Genomic DNA, 25,000 nt, shown 5'->3' with positions numbered 1-25,000 from the left:
ACATCCTCTAATTGTTTTTGTAGTATATAGCAGTTTTTAAAAAATGTTTGCAACCCTTGGTTTTTTTTTTAAAATGCAGGACTGTGAATGCTCAGTCCCTTCAAAGTGAAACAACATTTGCACAGCCCACATAGAAACTTTGAGGTTGTGACATGACTATGCAGTTTGGAGGCCATTCTGGTGCAGAGAACTCCCAGCAGCCAAAGTTCCTCAACTGACATCATCAAAAATTGACTCAAGAGAGCTAGTTGCTTGTGATTCACTTGCCTGATCCCTTTGCAGCATTGAAAATAATTTGCTGTACATTATGAGCCTTGAGACTTATTGAGAATCAGGATTATCTAAGTGTCTATGAAAGCTTTTATTTCTTCATGTTCAATGCAATGAATGAGTGAATATGTTGGGCAACATACTGTCACTGGGAGATCTTGAAGCAAGTGAGGAGGGAGAAATTGAGACTTGCCTGTAGTTGGTTAGACAGTCGATCATTCTCCCTCTAATCGAAGGCTCACTAATTGAGCAATAATAGGCGCCAAATGCCTCTCATATCAAATTAGGAAGGGAACAAATCCAATGTTACTCATAGTGCAAGATGGATAACACACGTAGATTCTGCTCTTAATGAATACACATACAGGAAGTTAAAGGTCTATACAGGACAAAGCTTTCATCTCCTGCAGAAATCCTAAAGTCAATCATACATTGCTCCCATGGGATTTTTTCCTATTTATTCAGCATTTTGTACAGTTCTAGTCATGCAAAAAATTCAATTGATTGGTCCTCACATACATTATAAAAACGGAACCAGTTATCTGATTTATACAAGTATCAAGGCCATTAATGGTTGTTGTTGTGTTGATCAGACATTATTGTCAGCAATGATGAGTTGATTTTATTTCATTTAAGTAGTGTTTCAGCTTCAAGCGCCAACTCTGTGCTCATAAAACAAAGTATGCAACAGTATAGTTTCAAAATTTGACACTCTAATCTTCGGCAAGTGAGTAGCTGTAACTACCCAATTCATATCAGCACACAAGACTATGTTTCAGTGTTATAGCTTTTGCTCCCCAGCCGGAGCGTGCACACACAAGAATAGTCCACTCAGCACCCTCGGCCTGTATGGCTAATTGGAATCACAAATACAATTAAGCCCTCCACATTCTCCATATTAAAGAACACACAAATAAGTGCAGATGTAAACCATAATTGCCCATCAGGCCTGCTTCCACCATTTAAACCTATCACAGCTGATCGAAGGCTTCAATTCTACCTTCCAGGGAAGTTTCAATTTAAGAGAGGTTTAAAATAAAAACAAAAAGCATATGAGAGAACAGAGGTTTAAGCTAATGAAGACATGAACAATAATAAAAACATGAGCTAAGTGACTGGAAATATCAGCAAGAAGATGCAGCAGAAATTAAATCCAGAATAAGTAACTGTGATTAACAGTCAAAGCTTAAGACTCTTTTTTTCAAATGTATGCAGCATTTGTGACAAGATACAGGAGTTGAAGGTACTTACAGAAATAAATGAATGATACTTGACAGCTATTAGAGAGATATAGCTGAAAGATGACCAGGATTGGGCACTCAATATTGAAAGGGTATTTGACATTCTGGGTAGCATTGTTAATAAATGTTTCAAATCAGTGCAGTGGTGAGTAATAACATAGGTGCAATAGATTGCAATTTAACAATTTGGTGGAAAGAGGGGAGCAAGCCATGCAATGGCAATGTCATTCAGGGAAGGAAATCTGCCATCCTTACCTAGTCTGGCCTACATGTGACTTCAGACCCAAAGCAAGGTGGTTGACTCTTAACTGCCCACTAGGCAATTAGGAATGGGTACTAAATGCTGGTATAGTTAGCGACATCCACATCCTATAAATAAATTAATTCAAAGAGTGGTAAGGAAAAGGGAGTCACATGTAGGCCCCCAAACAGTTTCCTCACTGTAAGACAAATCTGAATGGGGTCATGATGGAAGCATGTAAAAAGGGCACTACAATTGTCCTGGGGGAATTAAATCTGTCTGTTGACCAAACAAATCAGATCAGCAAGAGTAATATGGAATCTGGAAGAACACAGCAAGCCAGACAGCATCAGGAGTTGGAGAAGACAACATTGCAGGTATTAATCTTTATTCTAAATACCTGAAACACTGACTTATCCACGCTGCCTGGCATGCTGTGTTCTTCCAGGCTCTTGTTTGTTTACCTTGGATTCCAGCACCTGCTGGGTTTTTTGTCTCTCTAATGTGGAAGACTAGTATGTAGAGTGCATCCAGAATTGTTTATTAGAGCAACACATTATACGAGCTACTTGGGAACAGGCTACATCTGGGAATGTGCAATAGGATAGGATTAATAAGAAATATTGTTGTTGAGGTGGTAATGATAGAGTTTTAAATTCACTTTGAGGAAGAGCAACTTTCAAACCAACGTCCTCAACTTAAAGAAAGGCAATTACAGAAATATGAGAGAATAGAGGAAAAACTTTCAAAAGCAGAAAGGGAAAACAGACTAAGAGGAAGGTCAGTAGATGAGCAGTGGCAGACATTTAAGCAGCTATTTTGTAACATCCATCAAACATTTATTCTTGTCTAAAAGGACTCAAAAAGACGGATAAACCACAAATAGTGAACAACAATGGTCAAGGAGAGTTTCCCTTTCAAGTCTTTCCCTTTCTCTTTTAATGGCCCTTTCAAGTTGCTATCAAAGGCTAGGTATAGAAGGCAAATCTGATGTTAGGGTGCTGAAAGGGTGGGGTGCCAGCTAGTTAGGGTGTAGGATGTCAGGTAAGTAGGGTACCAGCTGGGGAGAGAAGGTTGCCAGCTGTCTACATTACCAGTGGGTAAGATGCTTGATGGGCACAGGCTGGGTTCCAGGTAAATAAGGCAGTAGCTTAGGGGAGAGCAGAAGAGTAACAGCTGGATTACATACCAGCTGTGTATGGTGCCAGCAGGTTGGATATTACATGGATAAATGTAGAGCGCCAGCTGGGTAGGATGCCAAGTGACTAGAGGTGGCAGGTGAATGATGCAGTGGATCATTTAAGATAGTTCATGGTGGGTGGGAAAAGTCATGTCTAGCAGGTGGCAGGGAGGGTGGATCTGGTTCAGCCATGTTGGGGTCATGTTAGGTCAAGACATAAGGGGTCTGGGGGTATGCAGTTGGGGGTACAAGAGGCAAGTATGAGGTCAGTTAAATAGTGGGAGACGATGTAGTTAATAGTCTAAGTTTTCCTTACACCATTTGTAACTATTTAACTAAATTTCATTGGAACCCTCCAAACTTTTCAATTTAAATATGGACGCAGATCAATTGTCAGGGAATCTTCAATTTCCTGGGCAATTCCTTTCAAGTCTGCTGTGATGGGGATTGTAAAGGTTCCTCATACAAAACTGTTATCTATACTGGGATAATGACTGTCTGGCCATTAGAAAATCCAAGCCAAGATACATTAGTTAGAACATAGAATGAAGAATCTTGCTGAGAGATTTACATAACTCACAGAAACTTTAGGAGGGCAGCTGCCTAAAGCTTCAGCCCTCAATTCCTCAGTCAGTGTTCAAGATGGACCCATACAGAAGCAGACATGGACACCTTGGTTAGATCCCATGGAATACAGGGAGAACTAGCCATTTGGATACAGAACAGCCTCAAAAAGATAAAAGGTGGTGGTGGAGGGTTGCTTTTCAGACTGGAGGCCTGTGTCCAGTGGAGTACCATAAGGATTGGTGCTGGGTCCAATACTCTTCGTCATTTATATAAATGATTTGGATGCGTGCATAAGAGGTACAGTTAGTAAGTTTGCAGATGACACCAAAATTGGAGGTGTAGTGGACAGTGAAGAAGGCTACCTCAGATTACAACAGGATCTTGATCAGATGGGCCAATGGGCTGAGAAATGGCAGATGGAGTTTAATTTAGATAAATGCGAGATGTTACATTTTGGGAAAGCAAGTCTTAGCAGGACTTATACACTTAATGGTAAGATCCTAGGGAGTGTTGCTGAACAAAGAGACCTTGGAATGCAGGTTCATAGTTCATTGAAAGTGGAGTCGCAGGTGGATACAATAGTGAAGGCGGCATTTGGTATGCTTTCCTTTATTGGTCAGAGTATTGAGTACAGGAGTTGGGACGTCATGTTGTGGCTGTACAGGACATTGGTTAAACCACTGTTGGAATATTGCATGCAATCCTGGTCTCCTTCCTATTGAAAGGATGTTGTGAAACTTGAAAGGGTTCAGAAAAGATTTACAAGGATGTTGCCAGGATTTGTAGATTTGAGCTACTGGGAGAGGTTGAGGGGTGATCCTATAGAGGATTATAAAATCATGAGAGGCATGGATATGATAAATGGACAAAGTCTTTTCCCTGAAGTGGGGGAGCCCAGAACTAGAGGGCATAGGTTTAGGGTGAGAGGAGAAAGAGACCTAAGGGGCAACATTTTCACGCAGAGGGTGGTACATGTATGGAATGAGCTGCCAGAGGAAGTGGTGGAAGTTGGTACAACTGCAACATTTAAAAGGCACCTGGGTGGATACACGAATAGGAAGGGCTTGGAGGGATATGGACTGGGTGCTGGCAGGTGGGACTACATTGGAGTTGGGATATATGGTTGGCATGGACAAGTTGGACTAAAGGGTCTGTTTCTGTGCTGTACATCTCTATTACTCTCTGACCTAGCAGAAACAATTGCACAAGGGGCAATCCTACTCACTTTACTAACTTATCACAGTCAAATGTCAGTGGGATCAGAGACAAAAAGTGCAGTAGGCCCAAGAGTTTTCAGGCCCATAACGTAATTAATCTTTTCCAATAGAGGGAGCATGTCTTTATTGGGGAAAAAATACACATTGTAACTTCAAAAGCAGAGCTCCGGGCTGTCTATTCAGGCAAATACAAACAGACATGTACAGTTTTATAGTAGCCTAGCCAAACCCATCAGTCTATTAAAAATCAAAACCAACTTAAACTGGTCAGTTTTTTCATCTGCTGTCTAGTTTCTTTTGGAGTTAAGTATTGTTAGAGTTCTTCTACAAAAGAGAAAATAGCTCGGTAAGGGAAATTGCTCTCAAATACAAAATAAGCTTACAAAATTTGAAGTGTACCTTTAATGGCATAAAGGCTTCATAAAATATAAGGCACATCTTCAGGAGCTCAGTAAAGAAAATGTAAGTTTTTTTTAAAAACGGCCACATCTCTCCAGTATTCACAGTCACTCCGGTGGCTTTCTAATTATTATACCATTATATCTAAAATAGTACAGGAGCTTTTGAATCAATATTTAAATGACTAGCTGTCCCCACAAATCAGTGAATAATTACACCTCCCATGAGCCACACAGACAAAGTAGCTACTGGTTTGAGTAGGGGCAGCACGGTGGCTCAGTGGTGAGCACTGCTGCCTCACAGTACCAGGGTCCCAGGTTCGATTCGAGCCTTGGGTGACTGCGTGGAGTTTGCACATTCTCCCAGTGTCTGTGTGGGTTTCCTCTGGGTGCTCCAGTTTCCTCCCACAGTTCAAAAGATGTGCGGGTGCATTAGTCAGAGAGAAATGGGTCTGGGTGGGTTACTCTTCAGAGGGTGGACTTGTTGGGCTGAAGGGCCTGTTTCCAAACTGTAGGTAATCTAATCTAATTAGGTGGTTAAGTGTGCAGGTATGGTGCTACAGCTACAGCTCAGTAAAATTGGGCTAAAGAGAAGACAAGTAAAATAGTCAGCTACAGATAATGACTGGAAATTGAATGCTGGTTGACACTGAACAATGTGTGCCACTACAGACACAGTCTAGACCACGGGTCCTCAGTGTAGTCTACAGGTTACTCAGATGCAAGTAACTGATGAGCAACGTCTTTGCCTAGGCTATGTAAAAACAAAGCCCTTTGTCCTCATCCCCATTATTTGTGTGTCAGACATAAGACTAGAACCTAAAAACCCCTTTCATTTTCCATGCACATTATTTTCTTTCAGCTAATAGAACAATCTCAGCATGAAATGTTTACAGAAATTGTCTGATTCAGCTTATGGAGTCTTCCAACTTCATTAGCATTGTATCATCTCTCTTAACTCTTACATTCAGTTTGATTCCATCAGATATAAAAATAATAAGGCCTAAAATAGACATTGCTCACACATTTTAGACTATCTGTAGTAGCAGAAAAGCTGTCCTGCCACAACTTTTAGAATGTTACTCTTCTCAAAATGAGAAGAGACAAAATCAAACCTGGAATAATTTGAATGCAGAATGCTTATTCGATAAAGAACAAACTTAATCTAAAGGAAAATGACATATAGAAGAGAGAGTAGCAGCATGATGGGCAAAAATACAGACTGAAGTTTACTTTGTGTATAAGTTTGTGTGTTAGGATTTTATTGTAATAAAACAAATGAAAAGCTGTTTTGAAAAGGTTTGAATATTAAAACATATTATTGGTGCTGCAGTGCACAAGCTAATATCGAACAAGCAATGTTAAGGGAGTTCAGGCACATACAAACCTCTGAATCAGGCAGCAGATTAAGAAGAAAACAAACTAAAAGCCTTTTAAAAAGTGAAATTAAATCTACCAGCTACGCAAGGTGCAAAAGAAGGATGTGGTTTGGTCAAGCATCTTGATACAAAAAGAATGGAAACAAAATAAATGTTTTGTAGATTTCTGGGAAGTAACAGGCAGGAAAGGCTACACCCAAAGCTCAAACAATTAGTCATTTCCCCATTTCATCCAGAGGATCTAAAATATTTCACTCAATTTTTATCTTAAATCTACTCTGGAAGGGGATCACCGGTTTGAAATATGCTCATGATCTCTGACCTGGTTTAGCAGTGAGCAGTCAGACTGGGAGATATGGGGAGGGTCTAGAGCCGGCAGGCCTCTTGTTCCTAACAGGACAACGTGAAAGTAGACATGACTAAATAGCGGGCTATTTTTAACAAGTTTATGTCGGTAGTCTCACTGTCGGCATGTTCAAGTTCAAAGAGCCCCCACAGCCCAACTCTATTTAGTCCCATTATTGGGGTCCTCAAACCCAAGGTAAAATCTAATCCCTATCACAGAACAGGAATGCAAGTTTCAAAGGTCAATTTTCTTTGATTAGTAGACAAAATTTGAAGGATTACCCAATTATGGTACAGGTCAGGTTGTTGCAACTCTTAAAGCAACCTAGTGAGCAACAATATACACTGGCTTGTTGTCAAGATTTTCTCTTATCAAGCAGATTAATTGTGGAATTAGGGAGGTAGGGGCATGTGGGATGGATTGCCAATGATCTACTGCTGTAGAATTTATTTTGAAGGTAGTTTAGAACAACAGTATTAAAAATACTTACTTGGTCACAGGCTATTAAAAGCACAATGTGATATTTTGTCTTAAAGCAACGCAACTAGCTATCTTCTGGGACAGAGACACATTGACTTGAAAGTAATTAGAATGTTCGTCTCTATTTAATTATGGTGTCAAATCATGTTCATTCATACAGTGCCTAATCCAATTAATCATGGTGTTTGTGCCAGTGGCAGAGACGAAGATGCTCTGGGCTGTGCAAGAAATTACATTAGTCCATTTTAAGCATTCCATTTTTGATTTCTCAGCCAGCAACTGAAATTAAATATCACTCCCTTGGCTTGAACAAGTTGCTTCTGTCTTGTTCAGGTAATAAGCAAAGAAATTTATTTTCTACATTCACTTCAGAGAGATCAGAAATGCCTTGTTTTCAAGCAATATCATATTTGGATGTTGCAGGAAGTGGAAAATTTCAAATAGAAACAAATAATTTTACCTGAGATTTTAAACAAATGGATACCTGGATTGAATGTGTTCATTGCTAATACTGACGGGAAAGTCATTATTAGCAATACAGAATAAAAAGAGTGTGGTGCTGGAAAAGCACAGCAGGTCAGGCAGCATCCGAAAAACAGGAAAAAAATCGACATTTTGGGCATAAGCCCTTCATCAGGATAAGCCCAAAACGTCGGGGGGGGGGGGGGGGGGGGGGGGGGGGCTGGAGGGAAGGTAGCTGAGAATGCAATAGATAGCTGAAGGTCATAGGTCGGAGAGAAGGGTGGAGCGGATAGGTGGGAAAGGCGATGGACAGGTCAAGAGGGCACTGCCGAGTTGGGACTGGGATAAGGTGGGGGGAGGGGAAATGGGGAAATTGGTAAAATCCACATTGATCCCATGTGGTTGCAGGGTCCCAAGGCAGAAGAGGAGGTCTTATTCCCCAGACATCAGGTGGTTAGGGTTTGGCAATGGAGGAGGCTCAGGACCTGCATGTCCTTGGAGGAGTGAGGGGGGAGGGGGAGGGGGAGGGGGAATTGAAGTGTTCAGCAATGGGGCAGTGGGGTTGTTTGGTGCAGGTGTCCCAGAGATGTTCTCTGAAGCGATTCGCTAGGAGGCGTCCTGTCTCCCCGGTGTAGAGGAGACCACATTATGTGCAACGGATACAGTAGATGACATTAGTGGAAGTACAGGTAAGTTTCTGTTGGATGTGGCAAGATCTTTTGGGGCCTTGTACAGAGGTGAGGGGGGAGGTGAGGGCACAGGTTTTGCAATTCCTGCTGCGGCAGGGGAAGGGGCCAGGAGAGAGGTAAGGGCTGCTGGGGGGGTGGGCAGCGTGGATCTGACAAAGGAGTCACGGAGGGAATGGTCTCTCCAAAATGCTGATGGGATGGAGAGGGAAATATATCCCTAGTGAAGGAGTCTGCTTGTAGGTGGCAGAAGTGGTGGAGGATGATGCGTTGTACCCAGAGGGGTGGAAGGTGAGGATTGGGAGGTTCTGTCCTTGTTGTGACTGGAGCAGTGGGATTCAAGGGCGGAGGTGCAGGAAGTGGAGGAAATGCGCTGGAGGGCATCGCCAACCACATGGGAAGAGAAATTGCAGTCTTTGAAGGAGGAGGCCATCTGAGATGTTCTATGGTGGAATTGGTCATCCTGGGAGCAGATGTGGCGGAGGCTGAGGAATTGGGAGTAAGGGATGGCATTTTTACAGGAAGCAGGGTGGGAGGAGGTGTCGTCCCATTGGAGTCCATGAGTTTGTAGATGTCCACCTGGACCGTCTCAGATATCTCCCTCCTCTTCCTGGACCTCTCCAGCGACCAACTAACCACAGATACCTACTAAAAACCCACATACTCCCACACCTTCCCCTTCACCTCTGTCCAAGGCCCAAAAGGATCCTTCCGCACCCGACAGAGATTTACATGTATCTCCACCAATGTCATCGGTTGTATCTATTGCACTCAATGTGCTCTCCTCTACAATCATGGAGACAGGATGCCAACTTGCAGATTGTTTCAGAGAACATCTCTGGATCACCCATACCAACCACCCCCACCGCCCCATGGCTGAACATTTCAACTCCCCCACCCCCTCCCACTCCACCAAGGACATGCAAGTTCTGGGCCTCATTTATCGCCAAACCCTAACCACCCGACGCCTGGAGGAAGAACGCCTCATCTTCCGCCTTGGGACATTGCAATGACATGGGATTAAATGTGGATTTCAACAGTTTCCTCATTTCCCCTCCCCACACATTATCCCAGTCCCAAGCCTCCAACTTGGCATGATTCTCTTGACCTGTCCATCGTCATTCCCACCTATCTGCTCCACCCTCCTCTCTGACCTATCACATTCTCCCACACCTTCATCTACCTATTGCATTCTTAGCTATGTTCCCCACAGCCCACCCCCCTCCCATTTATCTCTCAGCCCCTCTGGCCCGCAGACCTCATTCCTGATGAAGGACTTATGCCCAAAAGTGTCGATTCTCCTGCTGCTCGGATGCTGCCTATCCTGACTTAAATGAACCCTCAAGTCATTCGGACAGCCTTTGCAAACTCAGTGGGCTGTATGGCCTCATTCCATGCTGTCACACTTGTGATTCCTTGAAGTATGATTGTAAAAGTTGGATTCTATTTAAGAGTCCATAAATAATTATTCTGGAGAATAAGCCTACCATCATGTAAAATGAAACTGCGAAAGGAAATAGAACTATTTATCTTGACAGATGGACTACATGCTTAGCTACTTGAATGAGGTAAAATAGGGCCTATCTAGTTGGTTCCAAATGTTCAAAATTGTTGGTTCTTCTAAAGCACATTTCTGTGATTTTATATGCGAGACGAGACGAGACGAGAGAACGAGTACAGGCATGACAGGCCAAATGGCCACCTCTTACAATGTGCCCATTCTCTCATAGGTTCTTCAATACTGATCAGCAAAGATGACGTAAAGCAAAGAGACTGTACTTTTGTTTGAAATTTCAGAAACTATTCTTCTCCAAGGGATAAGTTTTAAAAAAAAACATGTCAGCCACAGATTGAGATATTATTAATCCAAACAGTCAGGATTCCCAGCAGCTTAACTACAGAAGAATTAATAGTGAGGAAAAACAACTGTATTAACAACCCCAACTGAGCAAATGATGATGTAAAACAGCAAACAACTGAAAATGTGATTTTGTTTAGTTGAGGCGTTGTCAGAGAGAATGCACCATGGATTATTGCCACCATGCAACTGGACAAAACTTAAAGAAAATCTTGAGTGTGTGAATGTTTATGCTAAAAAAAATTAGATATATGGCTCACTTGTGCTTGCTAGAAACTACTTCTAGTCATATACAGGGACCGAAGTTCTGCAAAAGGAATATGTCTAGGTGTTGCACCTATTTTTGAATTAATCAAAAGCATGAGGAACAATTGCTCCCTGATAATGCCTCGACCAATTATGTTAAGCAATCAGCTTTTTCTTCATGCAGTATACATTCTTGCTTCTTTTACATTTTCTTGCCTCTGAGGAGTGCAAGATGAAATCTCTTGCAGCATCTTTTGTGGTCATTTCTCTGAAATAACAGTTATTTTGAGAAAATAAATTAACTGTATTAATTGTTGGTCCCAAATGTGCATAGTTGATGCATTTGGTTATGTATCTTTGAATAAATGCAGGGAAGTTTCAGTTTAAATTCTACACTGCCCAGTCTAACAGCGAAACTCATTCCAACACAGAGGTAGCATGAACAATAGGGACTCGAGACCAATTAATATAAACTACAGCCAGCAATTGTACAATAACATTTCTAAAGTTATCTTTTCCTTTGTATGCCTTCTGAAATCGGATCTAATGATTTTGTTGACTGCAGGCAATCGTGTCATGTTTCACATCTACAATTTTATTTATGGATACAAAAGAAAGGGATACTTAAATGGAGCAATTCTTACCTGAAAACGATCAAGGCAATTCTACAGGGAGGACACGCAAGGAGAAAGATCTGTAATTAAAAGCAAGAAAAAAATTAAAGTTCTTCTTTAACTAAAAACTCACGGAACATTTTTATAAACCAAAGCTGTGAATGCAGAAACCTGATTGAAATAAGATGGTAGTCGAGAGCATGGTGCTGGAAAAGCACAGCAGGTCAGGCAGCATCCGAGAATCGACGTTTTGGGCAAAAGCCTTTAATCAGGGATGAGGCTATGAGCCGAGGGGGTTGTGAGATGAACGAGAGAAGGTAGCTGAGAGTGCTAAAGGTACTTCCCCCAACCCCCCACCCTCGCCCCCGCCCCCCCCCCCCTCTCGACTCTGATCTCCAGCAACTGCAGTCCTCACTTTTGCCTGAAATAAGATGGTACACCTGCAAGAATGTGTGGCCTGAGTATGTTTAACTGATTTCAAAGAAATTAGCATCCAACTCCTGTCTGAAAATGCCTGGAATGATGTTAAGAATAGCGGGAGGTCTGCAAACTGGGGCAGGATCCATTTCAATTGTTACAAAATGAACAAACTACCTCACCATCTCCTGGCCATTTTGCTGCCACCCACTCTCCATTCTGGAAGACCTGCATTCTCTGCTGCATTTACACCTCAGGCTTTCCTGGATATTGGAGGTTAACTAGCAATATGGCCTAATTAAGGTCTGGCATTTTGATCACAATTAGACACCTGCCTAGTGGTTTAACTGGCTGCCAGAACGCTGCATTCAGCAAGCCAACACAGGGAATTAAGTATTAAAGGAAAGTTGGAAGCTCTTGGAAATATCACTTTTAAAAAGTCCTAAATGACATTCACTTCAGTGCAGTCCTGACACATGCACTACTCATCCTGACTGAAACATTCATCTATTAAAAATGTAGGCAGCTGAAGAACTGTTAAGTGATCAGTGAGTAAACTGCTCACCATCAACTGAGTACCAGCACAAACAAGACGAAACACAAAAGAGTTCAGGCTACTGCAGAGGACTTACTTTCAAACTAAACCAATCTTGTCCATTTACTGCTACTGATTCTATGTAGGGATTCCCATGCAGAGAGACAATAGACATATAAGGAATGAAATTTGACATAAAATAGCATTACTAAGTAACAAAACATATATACTTTTTCACATATCACAAGGACATTTTAGAACAGGAGCAAGATCCCTTCTATTTTTTGAGATTTTGTGATGTAAATTTGTTGAAATGTCAGCAAAATCCCTAAATGAAATATAACTCTCCTCACAAATGTGAGCACCAAAGTAAAATAATCAATGACAGGCTTATATACAAAGCACTATTGGTATAAAGTTCCATTCTAACCTGCGCTCAAATGGCAAGCTTCTGAAGCCTGGGAAAGCGGTCAATGATGGGGGCTCAATGATTTGGGTGGCACGGTGGCTCAGTGGTTAGCACTGTTGCCTCACAGCACCAGGGTCCTAGGTTAGATTCCAGCCTTGGACAACTATCTGAAGTTTGCACATTCTCCCAGAGTCTGCAGGGATGTCCTCCGGGTGCTCTGGTTTCCTTCCACAATCCAAAGATGTGCAAGTCAGGTGAATTGGCCATGCTAAATTGCCTACATAGTGTTAGTCAAAAGGAGATGGGTCTGGATGGGTTACTCTTTGGAGGGTCAGTGTGGACTGGTTGGGCCAAAGGGCCTGTTTCCACACTGTAGGGAATCTAATCTAATCTAATCTAATCAAGTTCACATCATCTGGGAAAGACATGTATCGAGTCCAATGGAAAGAAGCAACAACCACTCACTTCAAATCCTGATGTCACAATCTTGCACGATTGGAGTACTTGCAAATCATTTGAAGGCAAACTAATTGATGCACCGATTTGTTCACAGATCGGCATTATTACATTTAATTCATGGGTTTTTCCATGTCATTAGAATTAATCAGACAAAAGAAATGTCACTGGATATACCAAATATGAAGTTTCTATTGTGGTCAATCACTGGCCTCTGTTTTAATCCCCTTCTACCATTCCAGAATAGGTGGTGGTGTGGTTAAAGAGTTGAATATAAGGAACACAGCCCCAACTCTTGCCATGCACACTTGCTGCCCTTCTCACACTGACATATCAGAATCTCGGAGCACAGACAGGACACAATTAACATACTTAACCCACAATGCATCTGGGAGCCCAATTTAAAGTTGACCGCTTCTGTATATGTTTCTCAGGGTTAGCAATAAAAAAGTAAATTGGAGCTCTGACTCCCTAAACAGTAAAAGATATCTTTCCCAGCACTTTGTTAGACACTGAGCAACAAGTATTCTTCCCAGGACCCAAACGAATGCTTTGGCCTCCCTTGATTTGCGAGTATTCTGATCGTGCAAGGTTGTGATATTGAGATTTGAGGGAGTGGTTATTGCCTCTTTCCATTGGACTCAATACATGTCTGTCCTAGATGATGTGAACTTGAGCCCCATCATTTCCCGTCTCCTCGCATTACCACTCATCAAATTGATGCCTCCTTGTTCCCTTCCTGAATATGTCCTCTCCTGAGCACATGCTCCTTACAAACATGTATACAATATGGCGCTCCTCTCCTCCTCCCCAAATGCAGACTTTCCTTCAATTGACAGATCCAGCCAGCTTCTTCTTAGGGCATTTTCAATTCTCTACACCCTTTCCCCACTCCAAGCATTATTTTTCTCAAATACAAATTTTGTATTACTGCCATTAAATTAAATATCAGTTTTGTTGCACGTATCTGTTAAAAGGCTACATTGGATTCAATCTTTCCAAGGCATTCTCATTGAAGTTGACAAATAATCTTTTTTGTATATTCATGGCTTCTATCATCCACATTCAGAAAGAATTTCTCTAGGTCAACGTGTCTCCTACCAACAGCACCACAGCACACAAGCAACTACTCACGTTCTGGCCAGGTACCACAAGATCGTCATTCTCAGTTATTCAATCATTCCTGCAACCTCAACGAAGAAAAGAAGGGTGAATTCAGAAAGTCTACACTACTGTCTGCAACACGGCCAAAGACACCCATGAACCTTTCTGGGCACCAGCTGAGTGCCACTACAATAACGCCCATTTTATGTTTGCTTATTCAGGCCAATTACATTTCTATTGGCCTTGCAAATATTTGGCAAAAAACATGCAATCCTTCTTTCCAAAAATAATAATCTGATGATATGGCCCTTTGGCTGCTTTGGCCAGTTCTTAATTATTTTTCTTCCACTACTGATCATATTGTATCATTGGCTTCACATATTTAAAATTTAAAACTGTTTTATCAATTCACCAGTCACCTACAGGTGTTAATCAAATGTAACGCTGGAGTTTAGGACAAGATATAAATGCAATAATTTGTTGGATTTTAAATCAAATTCAAAGACCGGGTGAGTTATCTCTAAGACAGTACTCATTAAATTAGAGCCAGACACAAATATAATTGCTGTCACGCATTTACTGTAGCATAGCTAAATGAGAACAGCAATCAATTACCCTGATGTTGTAATGAAGACTAATCAAAACAAAACCATTTGTTGCCCTGTCAAAATAGTGGATTATCAAACAGGCACCTAACATGCCATTAGGGAACTCCAGTCTCACCTAATTTCCCAGAAACTGATCTTTTACAGTAATAAGTAGTTGGAAACATAACGTAACGTAAGGACTAGGAACAGGAGTAGGCCATCTAGCCCTTTGAGCCTGCTGACATTCAAGAAGATCATGGCTGATCTTGTTGTGGACTCAGATTCACTTACCCAAGCTCTCACTGTATTCCTTAATTCCTTTTGTTCAAAAACAAAATCTATCTTAGCTTTAAAAATATTTACCGAAGTAGCATCAACTACTTCACTGGGCAAGGAATCCCAGAGATATACAACCCTCTGGGTGAAGACGTTCCTTCTCAATTCAGTCCTAAATCGGCTCCCTCTAATCTTGAGGCTATGCCGTCTTGTCCTTGCTTCACATAACGGTGAAAACATCCTCTCTACGTCTCTTATCGATTCCCTTCATAATTTCATGTGTTTCCAGAAGATTCCCCCCCTCATTCTTCTGAATTCCAATTAATATAATCCCTGTCTCCTCATAAGCCAGCCCCCTCAAATCCAAAATCAACCTACTGAACCTCCTCTGCACTCCCTTCAGTGCCAGTACATCTTCTCTCGAGTAGAGAGACCAAAATTGCATGCAGTACTCCAGGTGTGGACTCACCTGCACCTTAACAGCTGCAATATTACCTCCCTGCTTTTAAACTTAATCCCTTTAGCAATGAAGGACAAAATTCCATTTGCTTTCCTAATTACTCATTGTACCTGCAGATCAACCTTCTGTGATTCATGCACAAGGACATCTAGGTCACTCTGCATTCCAGTATGCTGCAACTTTTTACCATTCAAGTAATAATCTATTTTGCTGTTACTCCTATCAAAATGGATGACTTCACATTTATTAACACTGTATTCCATCTGCCAGACCTTTGTCTACTCAGTCAAAATATCTATGTTCCTCTGCAAAGTTTCACAGTCCTCACGACCATTGTCTCCAGCTACCTGCTGCTTGTCTATTGTAAATATGCCTGTTGTATATCATTGGGATGTGATGGCCTGGTAGTATTATTGCTGGACTGTTAATCCAGAGACCCAGGTAAAATTCTGGGGACCTGAGTTCAAATCCTGCCATGGCAGATGATGGAATTTTAATTCAATTTTTTAAAAATCTGGAAGAAAGGGCCTAATGATGACCAGGAATCCATTGCCAAGTCAGAAAAACTCATCTGGCTCACTACTGTCTTTTAGGAAAAAGATTGTGATCTTAACCTATTCTGGCCTGCACATCACTCCAGACCCACAACAATGTGGTTGACTCCTTACTGTTCTCTGGACAATAAATGCTGGTCCAACCAGTGATGCTCTAGTCCCATGAATAAATGAAAATAAATAACTGGAGGTCAATAATATTAACACTGGTGACAGATTATTTGGCATTTCTGATGTGATATAACTCCAAAGTCAGTGAGAGAGAATTATCATAGAACCAGGAGCAACCTGGAGTACTCTATGTTCTATGTACTGCATGCAGTTTTGATTTTATTACTTGAGAATGGATGTACTGGCACTGGAAGGGGTGCAGAGGAGGCTCAGTAGGTTGATTCCAGAGTTAGGGTGTTGGCTTATGAGGAGAGATTCAGTACACTGGGATTATATTCATTGGAATTTGGAAGAATGACGGTGGACCTTATAGAAACATAGAAAATTATGAAGGGAATAGATAAGACAGAAGTAGAGAGAATGTTTCCACTGGCAGGTGAAACTAGGACAAGAGGGCATAGTCTCAAAATTAGGGGGAGCTGATTCAGGACTGAATTGAGAAGGAACTTCTTCACCCAGAGGGTTGTGAACCCTTGGAATTCTTTGCCCAGTGAAGTGGTTCAGGCTTCCTCAGTAAATGTTTTTAAAGCTAAGGTAGATAATTCCTTTACTGTTCAAAAAAATTAAGTGTTATAGTGAGAAGGCGGCTAAGTGGGCCTGAGGCCATGAAAAGGTCAGCCATGATCTTCCTGAATGGAGGAGCAGGCTTGAGGGGCCAGGTGGCCTACTCCTGCTCCTAGTTCTTATGTTCTAAACTATTCATCAACATAAGTCAGTTTCATCATTGAATTAGATTATGGCTGATTGGCATCTGAACTCCACATCCCTTTTCCCTCTCATAAAAATCTACTTAAGCAATTTGAATAAGTTCCAACTGACCCACAATCCAAGCCATTTTTTATGGGGGTGAAAGAATGGGGGATGGATATCACAATTCCATTTTTCTATACTGCTTTGTTTTAATCGCACTGGGTCACAGGGATGAATACATGTTGATGTGAGACTGTTTAAAAGGCCCTCCTCAGTTTTGAGACTTTGGCTCATTTGTAAGGCTGTTAGTGCCACTAAACCTCACCCTCCAATTAGACGTCTCTCTGATGTCATTTCCCTGCTTCCCCATAGCTTCCATACTCCCTTTATCCATTCACCCAGTATTTACAATGGGCAGACCCCAGGAGCCATATGGAAATAAAATATCAACAATTTAAGAGAAGAGAACTTTCCTTTGCACACTTTATACTGAAAAATCTTCATTAAAAACCCAGATTTTAAATTCCAAGTGGTCAATTTGTCATAAAAGTTGAAAAATGTCATGCTGGAAAAACACAGCAGGCCAGGCAGCATCCGAGGAGCAGGAGAATCGACGTTTCGGGCATAAGCCCTTCTTCTCCTGCTCCTCGGATGCTGCCCGGCCTGCTGTGTTTTTCCAGCACGACATTTTTCAACTCTGGTACTCCAGCATCTGCAGTGCTCACTTTCTCCTAATTTGTCATAAGAACAAAGAAACATCCATTCAGTAACCATAAAGGCAACTAATCCTTTAACAACCTCTTAAAATGATCAAATTGTGAATTAACTCACTGCAGAGATAAATTTTTGAAGCTTTTGAAAACCGTCAGGAATTCATAATAAGCTCGAGTAAATAACATCCCTTCGAAAATGTCAATAATAAAATCTGTTGAAACTGTAGGAACAGATTATTTTTTCCTCTAAGATACATCAAATGGTCAGCCAATGTAATACTGTAGTAGATTTCCACATTGATTACAGTTCAAAACAGCAACCTGATTATTTATTTTTTTTTTAGGATGCCAGGGATTTAACTATTTCAGCTTAAGACAGTTACTGAAATCTTGTCCGCCATCGAGAAGTATTTATGCCTCAACAAATTTCAGACTCCCAGATTGAATTAATAGCCCTTGACACAGCAATAATTGGGTCTGTTTAAAATCATCATTAACTTCAAATGGTCAGGCAGAGATCAGGTTTGCTGCCCATGAGATACTTTTGCTTTCCTCTGTTGGGAAAACATGACATACATTTTGGCAGAATTTAGTCATTGGGGTCTTTCCTCTCACTTAAAAGGCCTCTGGCCATGTGCCTCATTGTTCTGACTTCTTCCCGAGAGAAACCAGTTACTTTGCATCTCATGGATTAAATCATTGCAAATGCTTGCATTTGATTATTCCTGCATTTACTGTGGAAGAGAATGCTAAAACTTAGCTTGTAATCTGTACTGCATTCATAATTGAACCTTTGAGCCCCAGAAACGTTCCAGTGCTAGCACACTTTTGATAAACCCAAATTTCCACAAGTATGAAAAGTAATTCAATAGACAAATCAACCAGCCCCGTAACAGTTCCCAGACTCTCACTATTTAAACAAAAACTGTGCCTTTTTTGATCAGGGCCTTCCTTATGGCCACAATGAAATCCTTTTGACAGTTTCCTTTCCCATTTATCCACTTTCCTTTCCACGTTCCTTTATAGCTTCATGCTGTCATCTGCACAATTTACTCTGCCCCTTCATTTAAGACATATAGAATTTTCCTTCCTTCATCTAAGCCATTGATGCAAATAGTAAAATGGTGAGGCTCTAATACAATCTGTGCAGCACCTCTGTTATAACCCAAAAAATATTTTCTCACGTCCCCACTATTTCCTGACTTCTACATCATTTCCAACCTAGCATGCAAACTTGCCTTGTGAATTCCATGTGCTTTCATTTTGGTGAATAAACATTTTGTGAAAGGTGATAAAATGCATTCTGCAGGGTCTAATTGCTAGCAAAATTAAAACCCATGGGACAACATGGATATAAAATTAGCTTAGGGATAAAAATTAGAGATATAGTGAATGGCTTTTTATAAGTCTGGAGGGAGGTAAATTGTGGGTTGCTCAGCTATTTGAACTACTGCATGTTTGATATATATTAATTCACCAGACTTGATCACACAAAGCTTAATTTCAAAGTTTGCAAATAATCTGAAACTAGAAAGTGCAGTAAATATTAAGAGGAGGCTAGGAATAAACTTCAGGAGAACATTGAAATCAATGAATAGGACAGGCATACTGGAGATGTAATTTAAAACAGAGATATGCAAAGTGATGGTGTTTGATAGGAAGAATGAGGAGAGACAACACGAACAAATGGCACAACTTTAAAATGAATGCAGAGAGCTGGAGATGTAAACCCCATGACCTGCAACCTCCACCATCTACAAGGGCAGAGCAGCAGGAATATGGGAACACCATCTTCTCCTTGTTCCCCTCAAAATCGCATCATCCCACCTTGAAATTTTATTGTCATTCCTTCATCCTCCATGGGTCTAACTCCAAAGTTTCTCCCCATTAGCCCCCCCAAATGGCACCGCAAGATTACCAGACCACACAAACTGCATAGTGGTTCACAGCCACTTCCTCTAGAACAATGAATATACTTTCCTCAAAGTCCTATAAAGGAATTTCAAAGAAAACAAAATCCTTTTAGAAAGACACAATGGATCCTTGGCTTTATTAATAAAAGAGATGAATTGTAAAAGGAATAAAAGGTTTTCAATAAAGAACAAATGATCACAATTAGCTAAACAGAGTTAGTGTCAATTCAAATGTAGCATTATTTGAAAAGCTGCCCACAACCTTCCAGCAGCTAGAGAATGCGCGCACACACACACCCCACAGCCAATGTTAAAGTTATGCAAGTCATTTGGATATGTTAGTTTCAACAATTTGATAATTACCCTGCTCATTCACTACTTCCCCAGTATTCCCAATGGGAAAATGTCTGTGTGAACATCGGAAATAAAACAAATTCTCAGAATTTGCTTCAATAGTTCCTCTCCTCCACTCAAGTAGCTTTCACCCACCCAATTGCCCATTTCCTGCTGTTCAAAAATACAAGCCCCTCTAAACTCCCCACAATCCAATGGAACTAACCTCCAAGTTCAAAGAGGCATCTCACTTTAAATCTTCACAAACAACAAAGGCACCACCCCTTCCAAACTCAGCAACATTTCAGAAATTTTTTGTTCCTTCCAAACATCTTTCATCAAATTAATAAAAAGCACTCACCCTTCAAGCATTTTGAAATTTCTCCCCATTCAGCTTTAGTCAATCTACTAGAACACACCTACTCCTCAAAATTTCCACCCTAACCTCACCCTTCAACTCTTACCATAGTCAGAGATAATCCTCCTTAAATTCTCTCTCCTGATTCAAAGGGGCATTTTAAGTGTTCAACTGCCCAACCAGCTCAGAGGCAATTTTCCTCTTCTTTCCCAACAAGGCAATTTCTCCTTTAAATTTATATTCAGCTGAGGTATTTGCCCTGTCCAGAAAACCCTGCAATATTGCCTGACACATTTCTCCACACACCCTCTCCCCCCCCCCCCAGAAATTCACAAAACCATTTTACTTCCTTTACTGAAGACATTGGTAGCTGTGTTTATGTAGTGCTCATGGTTAATTTTTCAGATCAATTTATAATAAGTCAAGAATACCGTCCTGCAGCATAAGGCCAGCAAGTCACAATTTTAGCGCAAAAATGAGAGAACAAAGCAACAGTGTCAGGCACAAGCTGTACCAGGAAAAAAAGGTCAGTAAATGGAACAGTTTAGCCTCATTCCTTAAGGAATATAAACCTAACTGCTGTAGCTCAAATTTGTGTTCAGACTTACCTCGATATTTAACTGAGCATGCTTTTAGAAGTCTCTTACAGTTGATTACTGTTAAGGAATGGTAGGGGGATGGTAGGTGAATTTCATCACTTCCAATTGCAATTAATATGGTCAGACACTATAAAAGCTCATGCTGCACTGAAGTAGCTTGAAATTCAACCTGAAGATTAACCCTGTGACAGACCGTAGATCATTAAATTTCACTCTTAAAGAAGGTGGCATATTCCAACTGTTACCAATCTTACCAGCAGCCTCCGAGCCCATGAAAACCTCACCAGGAACTGCTAAATGAATATTAATTGGGTATCAGGTTGTTGAAAGATGAGAACACAATAGCTCTGGACACAGATCACCTCAGAGAATCCTCTACCAATTGATCTTTGGATTATTCAATCAAGAGGTCACTCAAGTCAAGTTTTAACTTTTTAAAAAATGAAAGTGCGCCACAACCCCCCCCCCCTCCCTCGCAACTGACAGTGTACTTTAATGACTTGATCCTTGTGCTGACTGTCATCAAAACAGATATCCACTAAGTGTTTTATTAACTGCAACTGGAGATGATTAACAATTTTTTTTTAAAATTCAGACTCCATTCTTTTGGTACACTTTGATTCTTTCATAGAAACATGCAATTGGAAAACAGACTATATCACAGGCCTCACAAATGACGTGAGAGTCCAGAAATGCACAGTAATTCCACAAAATCACAAAAAAGAAAAGCTAACATTTAAATAGAAACCCTCAACTTAGGCAAAATAGGTTGACATTTCGAGTAGAAGCCCTATCAGTTTTACCACTTAGTTCTGAAATTCAGCACCTGTAGATTTTATTTTTAAATTCATTATCATTAAGCGGATGATTCAGAGCTCGACTCAGCACTCACTCCTGCCAAATTCCTGAATTCCTTTGCAATTCTAATCTGTCAAACTCCCCCTGCAACTCCCCGCCCCCCCCACCCCTCCGCCCCCCCGCATCATAAGCCCAGTCCTCACAGTTATACTTTTCTGCTAAAATTCTGGGGAAGTCAGTACATTGGGGTTGGAATCTCAGTGTTAGCCACTTATCCTTTCTGCTCTTACTTGCCCACTACATAATCCTCAGAGTAGTTCAGCTTCCTGTCCCAGGAGTGAAATGATGCTCTACAGCCATGCTTCCCCATGCTCTTGGGTCACATTTGAAAATCATGCAGCGTGAAACTGAAATTCACATTTGATTAATAAAACTAGCCAAGACTAATGGTGACCATATCAACATGGTAACTACCAATGATCATTGTAAAATCTCTTCTGGGTCACAAATGCCCTTCAGAGAAGGAGCATGTGCCATCACTACCAGGTCTACCTTACATATGATCTGGAAATGTGTTGCTGGAAAAGCGCAGCAGGTCAGGCAGCATCCAGGGAACAGGAGAATCGACGTTTCGGGCATAAGCCCTTCTTCAGGAATGGGGCCCATTCCTGAAGAAGGGCTTATGCCCGAAACGTCGATTCTCCTGTTCCCTGGATGCTGCCTGACCTGCTGCGCTTTTCCAGCAACACATTTCCAGCTCTGATCTCCAGCATCTGCAGACCTCACTTTCTCCTACCTTACATATGATGCCAGGTGAACTGCAATATGGATGATTCTTAACTGCCTTGCAAAATGGCCAAGCAGCACACTTAAGTTCAAGAGCCTTTGGGGTGGGCACCGATTGTTGCTGGCAAGGTGACGAATCACATCCCATTAAAGGCCAAAGAAATCTGGTTGCAAGGGATCAAACATCTGCTGCTCACTATTTGCAGCACCACCAGCCAGCTCCCTTAATTTGATAGGAGGAAGAGACTAGCGAATCTGCACAGGCTCTTCTCTTCTGTTCCTTACCACCTCCACCATCACCTAAATGAATTAATCAGACGATAATCAGATGGGGGCAGCCATCCCACATCTTCCTGCCATCATGCTTCATCAATATTTGGTGCAGCTGTTCTGACCCTTGCTGACGTGCCTTTAGATGGACAGATGAGAGATCTTTTCATTCTCTTTTATGTATCCCATTAACAGGATGTTAACGTCAGGACCAAAGCCACTGCTCATGGACGCCATGTCCCCATGTCAAAACTCAGAATCACCACCCACTATTCATCCAATTATAGCAGTATTACCACAGAATTTACTTCCACCTAATCTCATTTTACAATATTATACAAGTAACCAAACTGCCAAAATTTCTGCGTGCAAAAGAAAATGCCAAATATTACAGGCTAATTAAAAAATTAGATTTCACCAGAAGGCTCAATGGGATTTCTCAAGTAACTCAGAAAACATGCTTCATTTACTACCTTCTATATCCCTAATCCATCTTAATAACCTGCAACTCACCAGATATCCACCAAAAGACCTGCATCCCCTCCACATACACCATCTTTAAAAGGCTACTGTGCACCCAGATAAATGTTGCCAGTTTGGCATTGATCCTCACTGGCAAGGTAATGGCACAGAGTTGTGCTGCTCATCACCAGCACGGCTAACATTCCCTCACATATGCATACAGTCTCGTTTTCTCCCACAGTCACTGCCCAACATTCAGGCCACATTGCTAACCTGCCCTCAACTACATCCCATCAAAACACCCTCACTGGTACTCTGTCCCCAGTGACCACTGGAGACCCACAGTCTGTCAATGTCCAGTGAGAGAATAATACGTATCGACAAGCAATCGGACACGTATAAACAAGAGCTTTTATTTATAGTCATCAAAAAATGAACACAAACCAAAGAGGAGCTGCTGTTTATCCCACACCATCCAGAAAGGAAGGACACCCACAGACTGGTCCAAGCAACAGAGCCACACCTTCAGCAGCCCCATCATCACAGCCCTGGTCAAAGCATGGACAATGCTGTATCTACACTCCACATCAGTTCAGTATTTGGGAAATGTTATCATGAGTTAGTTATAGTGGGCATCCCTTGTATCCTAATAACCAGCTGTGTGGACCCTCAAACCTATCAGGTATGAGTGCTCTAGGAGTAGGAGTCATGGAAGCTGCCAGGTTAGTGGGGAAATCTTCAGGGTGGGGTACAGTGATCACAGATCACCTGTGCATTAGTTGAATGGAATTTTGTCCGGTCATTGTATGCAGTGTTGTGATACAGCCCTCTCAGTGCCACATGTGAGCAGTTAATGGCACACTGCACCTTGGGGAAGTCGGCTAAGTTGGCAAAGCCTGCTGGCCGAACTGTAGTACTGACTAGGCATTGGGTAACAAAATGAACCAGTGAGATCTTGCACAGATGGCAGTCACTGTTCTGATATATTTGTGGGTGCACAACTGAGACATCCCACATAGATCACCCTTCACTCCCTGGAAGCCAGTTGCAGACCAGTTCAATGTGACGGTCACCTTCACAGCCACAACGAGAGGATGGCTCCCACCCCTACATCCCTCAGTACCCACTCTAGCAGCTGACATGGTTGCATATGTCTTAGAACACTCTAATGGAACTAGTGCTGAAACCAACCTTCACTCATCCCCAAGAAATGGGGGGCAAATCTCTCTGGTCCTCCTGAGAATGTGTATTGGGTATAAGTAGGCAGGGAAAGAGTTAGGTTCTGAATTTTGTGAAGCAAGAGGTTCAGCTAAGCATGACTCAGATCAGGTAAGAACTTACAATTAACAATGGGGTGCTGGAGGCAAGGGTAATGGGTTAACAAGGTGGAAAAGCAATCATTATGTAGAGCCATTTAACAATATTGAAAACATTCAGTATGCAAGGTCAGCTAACAAGCAGAAAAGTATCTATTGAATGAATCCAGCTAACAAGGTTAAGAACATTCATTGTATAACAGTAAAAGGGCTTGGTCTCTGCTATTAATACTCATTGATTGCAACAGTCACCCAATTAATATGTATGTTGCCTTATCTGGATGTTCCTCCTTGTAAAATGACAATGTAGTTGATTGAGAATCTGCTGTTCCAGAGAAGACTATGAACTCATGTCTCTGTACATCATTCTCTCTCCCTCCAGGGCCCAGAGTAAAAATGGAGGTAAAATTACACTATGTCTCGGAGCATTTTGCTTTGACTGGGGCGGGGGGGATGGGAGAAAAACAGGAAAAAACCCCTGCAGACCCCATGCGGATGAAGGTGCCTGAGGCCGTGACCTCTCTCTAAGTTAGGTGCTTCCTGTCCTTCTACGGCTCTTCGACTTACTATCAGCCCTAGCTCTCCTCATAAGAAGACAGCCTCAGCAA

The sequence above is a fragment of the Chiloscyllium plagiosum genome, chromosome 15, assembly GCF_004010195.1.
Source record: "Chiloscyllium plagiosum isolate BGI_BamShark_2017 chromosome 15, ASM401019v2, whole genome shotgun sequence".
Lineage (NCBI taxonomy): Eukaryota > Metazoa > Chordata > Chondrichthyes > Orectolobiformes > Hemiscylliidae > Chiloscyllium > Chiloscyllium plagiosum.
Note: the sequence above shows the minus strand (reverse complement) of the source record.